We start from the raw sequence: 18,817 nt of genomic DNA, 5'->3' as shown, positions 1-18,817 counted from the left end.
TTTACAAGAAAAAATGTTTGTGCTTATTCTGGCTTGTACTTACAAATTGTTCACATGAAAAAAAAAAACAACAGAATAAAATAGACTAGACCTTTAAGTGATGAGAAACAAAACTTGAAATAGTGAGATGACTCATAGAGCTCAAATATAGAACACAGAGAAAAGCCACTTATTTCTGTTAGTCTTAGTAAGTAGTACTGGAGGACTAAAAGAGAAAAACATATGTGTCATTTTCCTTACCAGAGAAAGAAAATGGCTTGGAAATATGAATTTTCAGTTTATATAATTTTTTTAAAAAAATTGTATATTTAAATGTGCAGTGATTCGCAATTTTGTCCACTACCCACTGAATGCTGGTGGGGATGCACTGTGTGTACAGCTGGGTGGGTGGTCAAGTTTTCTCATCATTCTCCTCTGCTGTTCCAGACAGAGGCAGCAAGGACTCCACGGTGCTTATGTAGTGTAAGAAAAGGTTGTAGAAGGATGAGACTCAGGGAGAGGCAAACTTGCAGAGGGACAGTAAATTTACTGAGGCAATCACATGTAATTAGCCTTTGTATCTTTCTGTAAAAGAACCAACAAACTTCATGTGTTGTGCAGGGAGAGTAAAGCATGTGAGATGGCACCACAATTGCAGCTTTATTCAATCTAAGTATTGTATATTTTTGTGCTTTTTTCTTGCAAGGAGGACAGTGTGGTACCATGTGAAAACTTTGTCATAGACTATTGATATAAAGCCTCTTAATATTGCTGTGATTTTCGTGAATACATATCTGCTTGCCATGTTAATAATTTTATCTTGTTTCAGGCTAGTAGTTTTTAACTGCTACACTTTGATTGTGTTTCAGAACAGTCAAGCACCAAATATTGGAACTGACATCTGAATTGAAGTGTGCAAAAATCTCTTCACTCTAGCTATTGAACCAAACTAAAATGGAAAACTGACTAAAGGAGGTGAGTCCTTTCTTCTTACTCTCTGATCATTCTCCTTGATCTGTCTCTGCATTACTTTTATTCATTTTTCTGCAGATTTACTTGTAAAAGGCAGGAAGCCAAGTGACTGCAAAATCTGAACTGCTTTAATGGAAATGAAGGTAGCCTGATAGCTTGCAATTTTGGCTTAGAAAATGATGTATATGATAACTCATCTTTGTACTTATCTAGGTCTGCAGAGTGCAGACAGTGTTATTATCAGGTGTCTTTGAATGTGGTGGTGAATGATTTTCATGAGTCTGACATGAACATAAAATTGAAGCACGTAAACTTAAATGTCCAGTAGGGCCCCAGAGGGGGCTAGGATGTGTCATAGCTGTGGAGTGAGTGTAGAAAGTATGAGAGGAAAGAATGGATTTAGCCTAGAGGAATATAATGAAAGAGAGAGATCAGAGCCAAAAATCAAGTACAAAGAACAGTATGGGGGAGTGGTTGCAGCAACTCGGAAGCAACATTGAAATGGCCTGGAGAAGCTCTGATAGGGACAGAACTTCCTTTTCCACAGTTTACACAGCAGCCTTTTTTTTTTTCTTTTTTTTTTTAATTATTTATTTATTTACACTAAAAGTTGGAAAAAACCCAGGATCTTACTGACCTGGTAGACATACTGAAGATAAGCTGACCTCTAGCAACTCTAGGCTCTTGAACACATATTGAATAGCAGTGAAACGTCTACATGTAGTGAACTATGGGTATTTCACAAAGCTGATCATACCAAGACAAGTTAAAATCCATACTTCCCTATGTGATTTTTTCATTACCACATAACAGGCTTAAACATACATGCACTAGGAACAAGGAGAGTATTTTTAATTTATATTTCTTTTTAACATGGTGGTCATGCTGCTTATAATTTGATATGATTTTAAAAGTAACTCTTAGAACTATGCTATATTCAACTGTTTACAGTTCAGTAACAAGCAATTTAATAGTAAATTAACCTATTAATTATAGAATTGGTTATGGGTATATCACCATCAGTTAGGTATGATACTGTACTTCAAATTGTATATTTCCCTGAATGGACGGTAAGTTTAAGATACTGAATGAAATGTTTTACATCTCTGGAATACTCTTTGTATCACTCCAGAGTGATCTTTACTCATTGTTTTCCCTTTATTTAAAAAATGTCAATGGATACCTCACTTAAAAAATTTAGTTTCTTTCAACTCAATTTTTATCAAATTACCCAGCAGTAACAATTGTTTTGTATTTTAGTAAACTTAATGTAAAAGGAGAAGATATCAATGCTGCTGGAACATTTCCATAGCCATAAAACTGTATCCAGGGTGATTTATTAGACATAATGTATATATGATGCTGTATGTTGCATATGTAGCATATATATATATATACTTACACATTACAAGTATATATTTCTAGGGTACTTATACATGAGAAAGAGTAATGCATTTTCTTTGTGGAATAGAACTTGGACCTAGCGTGTATTTTCTGACAATATAAACTAACTAGGTCGGTTCATCTACCTTTACCTCTGTTTGGCCTTCTGTAAAAGTCTACAATGTCATTTAGATGTTTATATAATGATTGCAGTGATGTGTTTTTTCCCAAATATTGGCTGGATTTTTATCTTAGGAATTTTTTTTTTACAGTAACACATTTACTTATCACATATATATTTATATCAATTGCTATGCATTTTCTTACACAACAAGATCACTTGTTTTACCCAAAGCACAGGGAACTGTCTCCAGCATTCCCAGTGTTCAGTTTCTTACAGCTGTGTTCAGCTTTGGCTGTTAATGCACCTCAATTTGGGCGTGTATCTTTTTGAAGGGTCAAAAGGTTAAGAATGATGCAGTAATAACATTATTAAGGCTGTGCAGTCACCTCTGTGAAAATTAGGAAATGTCAAAATGCATGTTGTCAGTTCACGTGTATCATGACAGATGCTTTCCAACAACAATCTCGTTTACCATTTTCTGCCTCTAGTTTTACTTGAAGTTCACCTGAGTATTGGTGGTTTCCTTTTTTAAATATTAGGACATAAGCTTATGATTTAGTTTTATTCTTAAATTTGATCCTTCTTATGATGTTTTATAAATTCCACCTATTCAGTTGATCTGTCCAGTTTTGGATAGGATATTTAAGATTTTGGATAGGGTATTTGTAGATATATGTACAGACACACACTCCTCCTAATATAGCAACCCTCTGCTTACTCACAAGAAGCAAAGTCAACACCACTTGAAGGGTAGAACAGAGACTGTTTTTACTGAGTGTTGGGAGAATCGGTGTAATGGGGAATTCCTTCAGTATGGAGGGTTGTGTTGGGGAATGCAGTAGGGAGTGATTTTTATTGTAAATACACCGTTAGAACTACACAAAAAAAATTGTTCATTGTAGAATAATATGAATGGACAAAATGCCAAAACTAATGAGTATATAGATGCTTCTCAGAAGAAATGCCAGTTTCTGTGATGCTTCCTATCAGTTTAGTGCCTTTCTGTAAAGGGGACTTTTGCTTGGGGCAAAAGGATATGAGGTAGGGGCATAAAAAATATCTTAAAGGAGTAAAAAACCACCATTATGTCATTGAAGAAGTTATTTTGACTAGTGATACATTTATTAGAAACAGCAGGATGAGGTCCATTTATTTTCACAAGGTATATATCATCAATGTGCGTTACTCTATTGTGAATTTTGTTCAAGAGAAATGCAGATGGAACTTAAACATGCCATTAAATCAAGACACATTTATCCGTAGAAAGATGACTAGGCTGTGAAGAAGTTGGATAAGGAGGACCTATGTGGAATGTGTTAGGGACACAGAAGAAATTGAACTATAACGAGACCAAACAAAAGGAATATAATTAATCCTCTACAGGGAGAATATAGGGAAGAAATTTAAGTCTTAAGGTCTTCCTGTCTTATTGGGAGATAGGGTAGAGGATGCTTTGTATGCTTTTTTTGAGACTGAGTGCAGTCTCAGACTCTTAAAAATGTTGTTCCTTAGGGAAAAGGACACAAGACATGGAGAACAAATTACCACTTAAAAGATATGATGATCTTTGATGCAGTACAAGAGAAAGTGTAAGGTATTTTACTATTAATGCTGGTGTGAAGGTAACAGCTGTAATGAGAAAAATTAGAAGTATTGCCTGAGGTAAAGTACAATGAGAAGACACAAAAGCTTCGATGAGGCAAAGGTAGTGTAATCAAATATAAAGAAAAAACAGCTTGTTGTGGCTGATCCCAGCTGGCAACTAAGTACCACACAGCCATTCACTCACTTCACCCCCCTGCAGCAGCATGGGGAGGAGAACTGGGGGAAAAGGCATAACTGGTGGATTGAGTTAAGAACAATATAATAATTGAAATAAATAATAATAGTAATTGTAATGAGAAGGGGAGAGAGAGAGGGATAAAACCCAAAAGGAAAAAAAAAAACCCACAAGTGATGCACAATAGGGTTGCTCACCACCCACTGGTCAATGCCCAGCCAGCGATCAGCCCACGCCAGCCAACCTCCCCGCAGTTTATATACTGAGCATGATGTGCCATGGTATGGAATATCCCTTTGGTTAGTTCAGGTCAGCTGTCCTGGCTGTGTCCCCTCCCAATACCTTGTGCCCCTCCAGCCCTCTCAGTGCAGACACTAAGAAAGAGTCCTTGACTTAATATAAACATTACCCAGCAACAAGTAAAACTAACAGCGTGTTGTTAACATTATTCTTGCACCAAATCCAAAACACAGCACTGCACCAGCTACTGAGAAGAAAATTAACTATCCCAGCCAAAACCAGGACACAGCTTTCAGGTGCTAACTGAAAACTGATCATTACTTGCTTGGGTTTTTTTAAAGAAAAATTTAGACAAGACTTTATTACAGCTTGAATGGTAATTCCCTCATTGGATATACAAAGCCTATGAATCAGAGAAAAGAGACTTAAATGACAATGCGATAGCTAGGAGAATTGTCTTGTCTATTAGATAAACCAGGAAATTTCAAATGAAAACACATTTCAGATATTCAACTTCCTTCTCTACTTAAGGGTAGACCAAACATCAAAATGTAAGATAGAGATAACTCTTTTTAAGCAATAGTATGTGGGCAACAAGAGGCACCTGATGAGATGTAAAGAGCCAATATTTTTGCATCCAGTGGCAAGTCGGAAGTACAGGGAATATTCCAAAATGTTTTGGAATGAGCCAGATACTGAAATTACTCCTGGCCACTCCTTAAATTTGAGTGCCATAGTGACAACAATAATGTCATAACTCTGAAAAATCATGATCCTTGTAAGCATAAGGGAAAATGGAGTTATAGTATATAGGTGGAGAAAATAAAAATGCAGATAGAGAGGTGCTGAGATATAGAATAAAATACTGTATCAAACAATTTATTTTACTGATAAATAAGGAAATGACCATTAATAACTAGAAAGTATAGAGGCTTATCTCTGTGTAATACAGAACTGATGAATTTGCTTACATGAGTTAAATATTTACCTGGTAAATAAAAGGAACAAAATAAAGAGGAAGGCTGGTATTCAATATGGCTAAGGCCATCGTTTTTTCTGTATCAGTCTGAACAAAATTTCACATCTGGCAGAAGTAGGAAACAATTCCTCACAGCTATAATAATTTTTGTATCATTATTTATTTCAGAAATGTACCTTTGATCTCCTGCCTTTTAACAGTTGGTGTCATCTAGATATTTATTGACTAAATTCTAGAAGGTGTGGTCCTTCTTCCCATGCCATTTAGATTGAGGGGTTTTGTTTGTTTGGGGGTTCTTTTTGTTGGATATTTTTGGTTTGGGTTTTTTGGAAGTTGGGAAATTGGTAGAGGAAGTTGTCCCAGAATGCCAGAAAGAAGGCTGTGTTTTCTACAGCTAACCTTAGCTTCAGTAAAACTAAAGAGAGCAATTTTGTAACCTTCTGACCAATTATTTTATTTCACTGCCTTTAAAGCATCACTACATTACACCTGCAGTATTTTATCAGAGAGTACTAAAGAAACATGCCTATCTATGTTTTTATATAAGTTATGTCAAGGTACCAAAACAGACTCTTTAATTTTAAATATTTTTAATAATTATTTCATTTTCATTTAATTTTATTAAAATAAGAAAGTAAACAAGTAAACTCAGAGGAATAGGCTCAGGAAAACAGAGAAAGTAACTTCAAGGCAGTGTTGCCTGCTTCCAGCTCACCTCCCATTGCCTTGATAAGTATGAGATTGTATAATATAGGTAAGGAAGAGAGGCTAAATTTTTAAACATGTACTCCTTTGTTATTTATTACACCTTTTCTTCCTATTTTATATTAATCCTATCCAATTCTAAATGGTACTTTAATTTTAAAATGCCTTTCCTTGTGACTTCCTTACCTTACAGTCAAAGTCACTGCCAAAATAGACCTGCTTGTGCATGCATGACTGTTGAGTGTCAGACTTGAGGCCAAGGGACATAGTATCAGAGACAGGTAACACTCTTCTTTAGGCAACTACTTCCACCTTCAAACATGGGCCTTTGAATTCCCCCAGCATGGCTATTTTTTGTAAGTGCACACTATTGGAAGTGGATGCCTGTAAGAAGCTTGCACAGTGGGTGAAAAGTAATAACACTATTAACTCTGAGAAAGGGAATGTTTCTGTATTCCCATCATTCTCTTCCAGTAAAAAAATTTAAATTGAACACAGTGGGGAATCCTATTTACTCCCATGGTACAAAATCATATCCCTGAAATAATTTGCCTATCTTAGAAACAAACAGATCTCTGGAACTGGCACTAGTTTTAGCCTGCTGATGCAGGGAGGGTTTTCTTCCTTAGGTTTGCATTGCACATCATCAGCAAACATAGGCACAGTCATAAATATAGGTAATATCTCGCTATGTCCTGATGGCTTCATGGAATCAGGCGCTCCACATTTATTCTCGCACTGGAAAGAGTATAGGAAGCACATCTGTCCTTATATGGTCTGTCTTTATATTTTTATATGATTATAACAACTAAAGCAGCAACATCATAAAAATTCTGATTCCGATAATCTTTTTAGTTCAGTATTACAGGGATGGAACTCTCAATGTGCAAAATAAAAAGATAAATTTGTCCTCACTGAATAGTGAAAGTCTGGCTGAGGTACATTAGCAGCCTCTTCTGACTTACTGGGTAATACAAAATTATGTTCTTCTGAAAGCCATATTTTATATGAAACTCCCTGTACCATACAGTTATTATTTTAAACTGTTTCTGCAATTTGTTTTATTCCTATTGTATAGTTTCTACTTATTATTTGGATTTTTGCCCTTTCCTGCTGGCTCTTTTAGCTTCTTTCTGCATGCTGCAGGCATGGTTTAAAAAGCTGGATGATGATTTGGGGAAAGGGCATCATAGCAGTGGGTCACAGTAGGTACGTGGCAAACAATTCTGGTATTCAGGACTTGAATGCTCAAAACAGACCACAGTCATGGCTGGATGCAGTGACTAGGTTCTCAAGACCAAAAGAAAAAAACGAGGAAGATGGTTTAACAAAGTGTCTTTCATCAAGAACAAGATGTATAGTCATGTATATTATTGAAGCTCTCTGAATTGCCTTTGCTTTGCTGAGTTTATCTGAGCACATTGATGAAATTTAAACAAACTAGAGATTTCCTGCAAACACTTATCTCACTGGTTTTATTTTAAAAGTGGGAAGAAATATTTCAGTGTTACAAAATCAGCACAATGAAATAATTGGCACCTAGGTTTTATGAGCTGGCTAGGAATTTCTTTCAGCTAAAACTCAGATCTTGCAAATCCTGAAAATCAGGACAGTTGCAAGGAGTAAAATAGAATACAAAATCATCAAAAGTAAAGTTTGGAAAAATTTCAAAAAATTGGTGAAGTGATAGATACCAATGAGGGTGAGTTGCATAAAAGTTTTAGGTGAGTTTTGTATGTAAAATATCGTTCTGTATGTCCTATAACAATCTCTGTAGACAAATATAGGCCTATAAACAAATACTATGCTTAAGAATTATGCAGTACAAGAACAAGGGAGTACAAAATGGGGATGTGATCACCTCAATCAAAATTCTGAAAAGGTTTTTGAGGGTATGGTACAGTACCAGCTGTAACAGGATTCTGCACGTGGCAAGTTAATGCACTACTCAAGTTTACAGATACAAAAGGGTCACCTTTCTGTTCCAAATATGGCCACTACAGGACATATTTTATTAAGGTACTCATGTTTTAAAAAGTTGTTAAAAACTGGAGAAACTCTGGGAGAAGCCACAAGATTGGTTCAAATTAGACTAAAAATAATGGCTGGTTTGGCTCAGTGTTCAAGGAGGGGAGTCAGAAAACAATTTTCTCCCTGTGGAAGGCAACAGAATGCTGAACTTCTGAGACTCACAAGTGATGATAAAAACGATCCTGTACCTGGAAGTTAAACCTAGAAATGGAAGCAAAGTGCTTATTTTTAAGCCGAAGTAAATACACATTGGAACAATTTACCAAACAGTGTTGTGGATTCTTGTAACTTAAAAGGTTTCATTTGGAATTAAGGCTAGGATTGCTGGAGCAATTTAGAGAATTAGATGCTCAAACACCCTTGAAATGTACTCATTAATTCACCAAGATCTCTTGGGCTCCTCTAGAAATGCAGCAAAGCTAAAAGCAGTATGCTGCTTTTGATTCACAAATGGGGCTTGATCGAAGGCACTGTGGAATAGGATGAGATGGTCTCTGCTATGTTACACAGCAGGTTAGACTGTATTGTCCCAGTAGCCTCTTTTGTTCACAGAGTCAGCGTGTGTGTGTGTTTGTACGTGAGAATAGCTTAAAAATGTTCTTACCTAATAAGAGCTGCTTGAGATTGCTGTTGGAAGTACTCACCCCAGCTGTTTTATACAACAACAGTGATTCAGAGTAGTAGGATGCTATTTCACCTCCATTCTTCTGCTGCTGGTAGGGGAAAGACTGAAAGACCAGGCTTGTGTACCTATATGGCATGAAGCAGCTGAGCAACAGCTTTGGATCTGTTAGGTTTTCAGCAGCTGATTTGGTGGCCAAAGCAGAAATGGTCAGTCATTTGTGATCTGAGTGTGTTGACCAGAGGAGGTCCTGAAATATGACTAGAAAGGTACAACTATGCATTTCTTGGGTTTCTGTAATATTGTCAATATAAAAAGTTCACTTCAGACCATTGCTTCTCACCAGGAAAACTCAGTGAGTATGGTTGGCTTCATTTTTGCCTCCATAAGAATTGCATTGAATTAGAGGCTACATAGACATATTAAACATCCAGTCATGCGCCAGTACAGGCAGTAATTTTGCTGTCACTGGGCACTGCGGCCGTTACTGTAGGAACGATCTGTTTTCTTTCGTTTTTACACTTCACTGCCTAGGGTCTGCATGGCTAAAAGCCACCTGTCCTGTAAACTAGTCAGTACAAGTAACATTTGCAAGACAATTTCCTAGTATTACTTTTCAGAGATATGCATCTGAAATAAGATGGTAATGGAGAACAAAATAAAGCTCACCTATGGGTGAGGAAGATCACTGTATCCCTTGAATCAGAGTTGGATTTTGTCCTAAGTTTTGTTTATTCACAAAGCTGAGTTTTGTGAGGCTCTAGAAATCCAAATTCTGCCTGATAAACACTTTATAAGTATAAAGCTGTAACGTAAAACATTGAGGCTTTAGGGGGGGGTTCTTAAGCTTTACATTATTTTTTTCCAAGAATGTACAAATTAACATCATGGAAACAATTAATGTAGAAAAATAGTAGTCTGCTTGTGGTTATTAACAGTTAATGAAATTATAACTTGAGTGTCCCACTCAACAGTTCTTTAAAATTACTTCTTGTTGTATAAGAAAACAGGCTTCTGTCAGCCCACTGTTGAAAACCTGGGGTATAAATTGTTACAATTTGCATAAAAGTGAATTGTGTTGAATATAAAGCAAAAAGATAAGTAAGTGCTTATGTAGTGGTTGATATATCATAAATACTTTGGTAATCTGTTTACCCAAGACATCAGTGTGACAAGGTTATAATATTAGGTTGTTGGGGCTGTATCAGTATATAAAAGCTATTTGTCATCTTTATGAACTATATATCATTATCAGAATAAGCATTATACTGATGAGATTGCTGCACTTATCATCATTATCATATAGATCTTCCATGTGGTCTATCAAGTCCAACCAGGAGATGAAGCAATATGTATTTCAGACAAATTATTAATGACAACTGCTGTGTGCTTTCTTTACGCAGCTTATAAAAGTTCAAACTGAAAAGCAGCTATTGTGATGTCCAGTGCCGGAAAAAAAATTAGATGCAAGCCCATTCTAAAATGTATTACATTTTCAAGATCAAAACATTCCAGCCAGGTACTTCAGTTGAAGGTGCACAATGTCCAAGCAGTTGATTGTTTCATGTTAGTGACTGAGAAAATGTGCAGATGTTAACAGTTTGGGATTTGGGGCTTCTGTAAGTGAGCAAGTAATAACATAAGTAACCCAAAAAGTAATATATCTCCTTGTTAACCTCAATAGTTTTATAATGCAGCTATTCAAATAATAACCTGTAGTTTGCTCCCGTGCCTCTGAGAAGTGTCATGCTTTGCTGTAAGACTGCTGTAATTTTAGGTTCAGACCACTGCATGAAGATGCCCTCTGGTCTGAAGGGTGCACACCTTCCTGATGGACAGACCTTGTTAAAATAAGATTTTGAACACAGTAAAAATTGAGTTGTGCTGCTTTATGATAGACTAGGTTCACTTCTTGGTTTGGCCAAATGAGTCTGAGGAATGTTTGCACAGAGTAAGTCATGTAATTACTGCATTGCACTTCTTTACGTTACATTATATATGTATGTTTATGCATATATGTACATCTAGTTCCTCAAAGTAGTTTGTAAAAATAACAAATATATTTTTTCTTTCTTTCTATCCAATTTGAAAATGTAACTCAGAAAGTGTGTTCAAGGAGATGAGGCAACATTGCTGTCCCAGGAGATACAAATTGGACTGATTAGGTCAAAACATATTTTCTTTCGTATGTGATGTGGAATCTGTCCAAAAGCAAAATAATAGTAGGCAGGACTGAAGGCAGTCAGCATGACATCAAGAAAGAAAGTACACCACTGGTTTGAAATATGACTTTAAGTAACTACAGAACTTCTTAGATTAAAGATCAGAAGCAATCCAATAAGGGAGATACATCTAAGCAACTTTGTAGGAGATGCAGCTATTTTGATTCTCGAGAAATAAGCAAGCTATGATATTAAAACCAGCATCTCCATGCACATGCTATTGAACCGCTGTAGGATCATTCTTTATTCAGTGGAAATTTGTAACAAGGATGAACTTTGTCCTGCAGCAAGATTTCTGATCTGGCTTTGACTCTTTGATACTTGGTGATGCCAGTCAGATTTCTTAAAGTATCATGACAAGAGTTAGTGTCTTAGAGCAACAATAAGCAAAGAAGCATGTGCTGTGGGAAAAGCATGACAGAGCCAGATATAACATGGCATAATTTTAGAAATCCCCTTATTTGACAGAGCATCTGGTTATAGGGTTAGACAAGTTAATACCTTGAGACTATTTGGGTAATGGATTGATCTCTTGTTGAGATATCAATAGCCTGAGTGTTTAAGAAAACACTTCCTGTATCCAGATATCCTTCTACTACACAAATTTATTCATCCTGCACTGCCAGACTATTGTAGCCTTCAACAACGTGGTGGGGGTTTTATTTTCAATTACTAATCCTTACTGCACATGATATTATGGTAAGATTGTGTGTTTGTAGCATGTCTTCTCTGAGTAATTGTTTAGCTGTCAGGGAACAAGAAAAAAAAATCAATAATACCAATCATTTTTAGCTCTTACATTCTAAATCAAATGTTCCTTCTATTAAGTAGCTTTCATATGTACATCTCTGTATGGTTATTTTATTTCTATTGTATTTATTTTCTCAGTGGTTTCTTCATATTTAAACAAATTAATTCTACATTGTTTAGGTTGGAAAAGACCTTTAAGATCATCAAGTCCAACTGTTAACCCAGGACTGCCAAGTCGATCACTAAACCATGTCCCTAAGTACCACACCTATGTGTCTTTTAAATACCTCCAGGGATGGTGACTCCACCACCTCCCTGGGCAGCCTGTTCCAATGCTTGACAACCCTCTCAGTGAAGAAATTTTTCATGATCCAATGTAAAACTCCTCTGGCACAACATGAGGCAGTTCCCTTAGCTGCTCCTCCTAAGACTTGTACTCCAGACCTTTCACCAGCTTTGTTGCTCTTTGGACACACTCCAGAACTTCAATGTCTTTCTTTTAGTGAGGTGCCCAAAACTGAACACAGTATTCGCAGTGCAGCCTCACCAGTGTGGAGTACAGGGGGATGATCACTGCCCTAGTCCTGCTGGCCACACTGTTTCAGATACAAGCCAGGATGCTGCTGCCCTTCTTGGCCCCCTGGGCACGCTGCTGGCTCATGTTCAGCCGGCTGTCAACCAGCACCCCCAGGCCCTTTTCTGCCAGGCAGCTTTCCAGCCACTCAGTGTTGTTGTGACCCAAGTGCAAGACCCGGCACTTAGCCTCATATGATTGGCCTCAGCCCATCAGTCCAGCCTGTCCAGATCCCTCTGCAGAGCCTTCCTATGCTCCAGCAGATCAGCACTCCCCCCCAGCTTGGTGTCACTTGCAGACTTATTGAGGGTGCACTCAAGCCCCTCATCCAGATCGTTGATAAAGATACTAAACAGAACTGTCCCCAATATTGACCTGTGGGGAACACCACTGTGACCAGCCACCAACTGGATTCACCACCATTCCTTGGGCTCACCCATCCAGCCAGAATTTTACCCAGTGAAGGGTACACCCATCCAAGCCATGGGCAGCCAGTTTCTCCAGGAGGATGCTGTGGGAGATGGTGTCAAGGGCTTTACTAAGGTCCAGGTAGACACCATCCACAGCCTTTCCTTCATCCACTAAGTGTCATCTTCACACTTCATCTTGTCACAGAGGGAGATCAGGTTTGTCAAGCAGGACCTGCCTTTCATAACCCCATAGTGACTGGGCCTGATCGTCTGGTTGCCCTGTGTGTGCCACGTGATGGCACTCGGGATGACCTGCTCCATAACCTTCCCCAACACAAGATCAGGCTGACAGGCCTGCAGTTCCTGGGATCCTCCTTCCTACTCTTCTTGTAGATGGGTGTCACATTTGCTAACCTCCAGTCACCTGGGACCTCCCCAGCTAGCCAGGACTGCTGATAAATGATGGAAGGTGGCTCAGTGAACACCTCTGCCAGCTTCCTCAGCACTGTTGGATGGTGTAGCCAGTTAATGACCATTTCCCCTTGGATTATGGGGGCTTCATTCTGCTCCCTGTCTTTCAGCTCAGGGGGCTGGGTACCTGGAAGGCAACTGGTCTTAGTATTAAAGACTGAAGCAAAGAGGCATTAAGTACCTCAGCCTTTTCCTTATCCTTTGTCACTACGTTTCCCCCCCCCATCCAATAATAGATTGAGATTCTCCTTAGCCTGCCTTTTGTTGCTAATGCATTTATAGAAATGTTTTTAATTATCTTTTATAGCAGTAGCCAGATTAAATTCTAGCTGGGCTTTGGCCGTTCTAATTTTCTCCGTGCATAACCTCATGACATCCTTGTAGTCCTCTTGAGTTGCCTGTCCCTTCTTCCAAAGGTCATAAACTCTTTTTTTCCCCCTGAGTTCCAGCCAAAGCTCTCCTTTTTAGCCATTCTGGTCTTTTTCCCTGCTGACCCCTCTTTCAGAACATGGGGATGGCCTGCTCCTGCACCTTTAAGATTTTCTTGTTGAAGAATGTACAGCCTTCTTGGAATCCTTTGTCCTTCAGGAGTGTCCCCCAAGGTACTCTGTCAATCAGGCTCCTAAACAGGCCAAAGTCTACCCTCTAGGAATCTAAGGTAGAAATTCTGCTGATCCCATTCCTTACTTCTCTTAGAATCAAAAATTCTATCATTTCATTATTGCTATGCCCAAGATGGCCTCCAACCACTGTATCACCCACAACTCCTTCTCTGTTTGCAAACAGGTCTAGCAGGGTGCCTTCCCTAGTTGGCTCCTTCACCATGACAGGAAGGTATCTTCCACACACTCCAGGAACCAGTTGGATTGTTTCCTCTCCACTGTATTTCCAACAGGTATCTAGTAAATTGAAATCCCCCACAAGAGCAAGGGCAGGTGATCATGAGACTTCTCCCAGATGCTCAGTTACCCATAAACACTCAACCCTATCATCACCATCATTAAGCTCTAGATAATCAAAGCACTCCCTAACATACAGGGCTATCCCACCACCTTTCATTCTTTGCCTATCCCTTCTGAAGAGTTTATGGCCATCCATTGCAGCACTCCAGATGTGCAAGTCATCCCACCATGTTTCCACAACGGCAACTATTGTCGTAGTTTTTCTGCTGTGCAATGGCTTCCAGCTCCTCTTGTCTGTTGCCTGTGCTGCAGGAATTGGTTTTGATGCCTTTCAGTTGGGCTATTGATCCCACCACCTTTTTGGTGGGACAAGTCCTAAATCCTACATGACCATTCTCAAGGTCCTTCTGTGATTTCTAACACATCAATAAACCTTGTGTCTTTGCTGCCACATGGATGTCCATCCCCTACCTCCACTGAGACAGCAGACTGAAGGACTCACTAGCGCACTGTCCCTCAAACATTGATGTGCCACCTTCAGGCTTATCTCTAGTGAGCCTGGTTTGATCCCTTTCCCCCTTCTAATCTAGTATAAAGCTCTTTCAGTGAGCCCTACTAACTACTGTGCAAAGATCCTTTTCCCCCTTTGAGACAGGTGCACCCCATCTGTTGCCAGTGGGCCTGGTGTTGTGTAAACTAACCCATGATCAAAAAAACCAAAATGCTGCCAGTGGCACCAGGCTCAGAGCCAGGTATTGATCTGCTGGCTCTTCCTGCTCCTTCCCTCATCGTTCCCTGCAGCTATAAGGATAGGGAAGACCACTGCTTGTGTTCCTGATCCCTTAACCGGTTGTCCCAAGGCCCTCAAGTCTGTCTTGATTGCTCTCAGACTTCTTGTGGCAACTTCATCACTGCCTACCTGAAAAATCAATAATGGATAATAATCTGAGGGCTGTACCAAGGCAGGAAACTTTCTTTTCAGATCCTTAACCCAGGCCTCAGTGAGGCAACAGACTTCCTTAAGAAGTGGGTCTGGTCTGCATATTGGGCCTTCTGTTCCCTTCAGAAGGGAGTCTCCTCTGACAGTGGCCTATCTTTTTTTCTTTAAGGAAGCAATTTTGATGTAGGGCATTGACCGACAACCTCAATGACACCTCCAAGCTGGATGAACCATCATCCTCATTATGGTTCAGTTGTACTTGCAGAGCCTCATACTTGTTACGTAAGGGCATCTGGGATGATGTGGTAGTCACGGAGGAGATGCACCAGGCAGGAACTTGTCACCGTTGTCCCCTATCCCTTGAGTCACTGTGTTTGGCCATGTAGGGAGAGAATAAGGAATCTTCTGTATCGTGTGTCCTGTCTGCCTGTTGGGCCTGTTCCAGGGAAGGTGGGGTGCAATTCCAGTCATCTCTCTCTCTCACATTCCCTGGTACTCCTCAGTTTACTCACCTCCTCCAGAGCTCTGCCACTGAGTGGAGGAGCTCCTCCACCTGGGCACACCTCCCACGAGTGTGCTCACTGCTCCCATCCCCTGCTGCCATAACAGCAGGGCACAGCCAGCAGCCTGGCACCTGGGTGGCAGCATGTTCCCACTGGATCTCTGTCTGGGCACCTGCGTCCGTCATGGTGGGCGCAGAGCTTAGAGAAGCCATGGGTTTCTGCTGGGTGGATACCATTGCTCCCTGGACAAGCTGGCAGGACTTCAGCAACCCTTCTGCACGCCCTTCCGCACAAACTGCTATGCAAACTGCCATGCCATGCCCTGTTTGCCCACCCTGTTGGCAGTGCTGCTGGTCACTAGCAGTCCCCAAGGGCTTCTTTTATACATGTGAGAGGGCTGTGGCACAAGCTGGGGGCTCTTGGCAGCGCTCTCGGCTCCCCTGAGGTTCCCTCAGTCCATGAAACACCCCTGTGCAACCGAGGCTGGAGCACTGGGCTGCTGGCACCTGAGCCACTTGCTTCCGTGACTGACCAAGTGCAGTGAACCGAAAGAAAACCTTTTTCTTCCTCTTTCTAAAATATTAGATTGATTACTTTCTGGAAACACATACCTAGCATAAATTGAATTATCTGGTTTCAGCTTACATTAGGTACTTGATTTGTAATTAAAATCCAAATGGTAAAACAAATTGAGAATGACAAATGCAGTTCATTGAATCAGTAGAACAGTATTTTCCTGTATTACAGCTGTTCTGTCTCCAATACAGTTGCATTAGATTTACTAATTATATGCAAAATATTATTAAGTTGTGGTTCTTCCTTACAATTTTGATACTTCATCAGGGATCCTTCTTGGTTAGGATGATTGAAAAGGTTTGGTGGAATAATTTGTATCATTACAGGTACTGATTGTTTTTACTGCTACCCAATCTATCAGGCTGTGTTCATTTCATGTGTATTTGAGAAAAGAAAACCTATTTATTTTCTGTGAGGAAATCTTGTATAAATTTGATGCTTTCTTTTTACAGAGATGTGATATAGGGTTCTTTTTTAACTTTACAAAATGAGATGCCTTTTGTAGAGAAGTTGGACCTCTGTGCAAAAGCAGGAAAAAATTCTGACTTTGAAATATTACTAGTTTTGGTTATCCTTCTAAATGCATATTAACTCATGGTCTTAGTCATAACTACAGCAGTACTAAACCAAGACAAAATGTATGAGACCTGAATGCTATGTTGTCTTCTTTCAGGGAAACAGAATGCAAATTTGTGGTGTATCTTTCAAACTTGAATTATTTATATATTGAACATTACTCTGGCAAATCCTGATTAAATTTAATTGAATTCTCTTAATCTCTTCAACAGTTTGCCCTGCAGGTTTTGTAATCCTCCTGACCCCCAAAAAATCTATGAAACCTGGGACTTTTATATTCCAGTCTGAGTAAATATTATTTAGATCACAAAATATTTCTAGCTATATTGATATACAGTTCTTTATTAATAAAAATAAAAAATACCTCTTTATAGCTAGGAAAAGAAGGCATTATTTTTGTGCAGAGCCTACTTAATCTGTTAATTATACTTTTCTGTTCTGGTTGTCATGATAGTACCTGATATCCTGACACATGTTAAGCAGTTAGTTTTCTCCATATTCCTCTAGTGAGAGGAGTGATCTGAGGGTCCTGGAAGTGGGGAGATCTCCAAGAAGAGATGTAGTGTTTATGGCTGTTTTAGAGAGCAGGTAGGTGTCTCAGGAATGCAGTTTTGTTGTGGATGACAGAGCTGGTGTTTAAGCGATCAGTGTCTCTTTGCTGAGGAAAACCAGGGAAGATGGGAGTCCGCAGTGCTTGAAACACCTCTGGGAAATTGACTTGTATTTGCACTGGTTACTCTCCAGAGAACAGGGAAAACTTAGTGGGCTACTAACAGCCTTTGATTATTCCCACTGATGCTATCAATTCCAGGTGATTGACAAGATCCAGCTAATAAAGGGTTTCTGCTATCGCTGATTTCTGTTGGCACACTTGTCTCCCATGCTATTACCGTGGGCTCACAGTCGACAAAGTCTTTTATTTGATAAAGCCAAAGAAAGCTTGTTCTACGGTGAGTGGGATTCTCTGGGAAATAAATCTATTGCTGAGCACCATTAATTCTCACCTGCCATCATCAGTTAACCTACAAATAGCTTGTGTCAATACTAATGTTGTAATTCTTGTTTTCAACTTTGGTAGCTGAACTTCTGCTTGGGGGTATAATGTAAAGGCTGCCAGAGGTGTGTACTCACTGGGAAGGTTGTTAGCTCAGAAACTATTATCCTGTGGTCAGCCAAGGATCATCTATTTATCTAAGCATGAATGAGTGTTAAATTGGGCTAGAAAAATCAGCAATGTAATTGATGTATGTTATTTCTTAGCATAGTGTTATTTATTTCACAATTTAAATTATGTACAACTGCCCAGAGATTGTAGTTGATGGGAATATAATAATCACATCCATAAATAAACATTAATCACATCTATAAAGAGACATTTTTCTTCAATGCATATAATGTGTAGCTTTTCCTATAAATGAATTATTTTTTTGTTAAAACATGATGGTACTACCTATTGCACCAATTCTGAAATGACCATTTAATATCAGTCACAATTATTTTTTTTGCCATGTTATGGATTGTCTTTAATAAGTTTCATATTTTACTTTTGATTGTCAATTCTCATTCTCAAATGCTTCCCACAAATGGCATTAGTGAGGGTGCTATGGATAAGTACACCTGAGCTGACCAGTCCAAAATTATTAACTTACTCCGAGACAGTTGTCCAAGATCTGTATTTAGGCTGTGGAAATGGCACCAACAAAGAATGGGTTTGACCAAATCCCTAAACGATAAGGACAGATTACTCTCCTCCCCATCCCACCTCCAGATGTGCCTCTCTCTCTACAGCTCTAGAAGGACCACTGGCAAAGAGCTGAGACTAAGTGGCTGATTTTTTAAAAAATGCATCCCACTGGAAGTCTTTTGAACTGAAACTTATTTAATAACAGACTTTTGCAGAGAAGCTGAAAGGAGAACATTTGGTTAAGCCCAGAATTTATTTCTGGTTGTGTGTGGCTTTCCAGCGTGAGTTGCAATATATAATTTTATCATCCATGTATTATTGAATGAATAAAGAAATAAACAGCACAAGTAACCATTTGAAAGTGGTCCTGCTTAGTCAGAGAAATTTGTCCTTC

General features: G+C 39.1%; 1 protein-coding gene and 1 long non-coding RNA gene across 5 annotated transcripts in view; one reads left to right on the top strand and one right to left on the bottom strand.

Annotated features, from left to right (window-relative positions):
* Positions 1 to 18,817, top strand: part of DLGAP1 (DLG associated protein 1) — a 358,503-nt gene that overhangs the window by 72,498 nt on the left and 267,188 nt on the right. For 2 of the 4 annotated variants that reach the window (XM_080381374.1, XM_080381373.1), the window contains exon 2: positions 849 to 954. The gene's annotated coding sequence lies outside the window, so the exon portion shown is untranslated. Of the gene's footprint in view, positions 1 to 848; positions 14,138 to 18,817 lie in introns of all 4 variants that reach the window. The other 2 variants (XM_080381371.1, XM_080381372.1) reach the window with 1 other exon arrangement.
* LOC308061439 overlaps positions 1 to 18,817 on the bottom strand; it is a 171,990-nt gene that overhangs the window by 72,390 nt on the left and 80,783 nt on the right. The window lies entirely within an intron of this gene.

The sequence above is a fragment of the Falco punctatus genome (genome assembly GCF_963210335.1).
Source record: "Falco punctatus genome assembly, chromosome: 3".
Taxonomy (NCBI): Eukaryota; Metazoa; Chordata; class Aves; order Falconiformes; family Falconidae; genus Falco; species Falco punctatus.
This window is presented reverse-complemented; position numbering and strand designations above follow the sequence as displayed.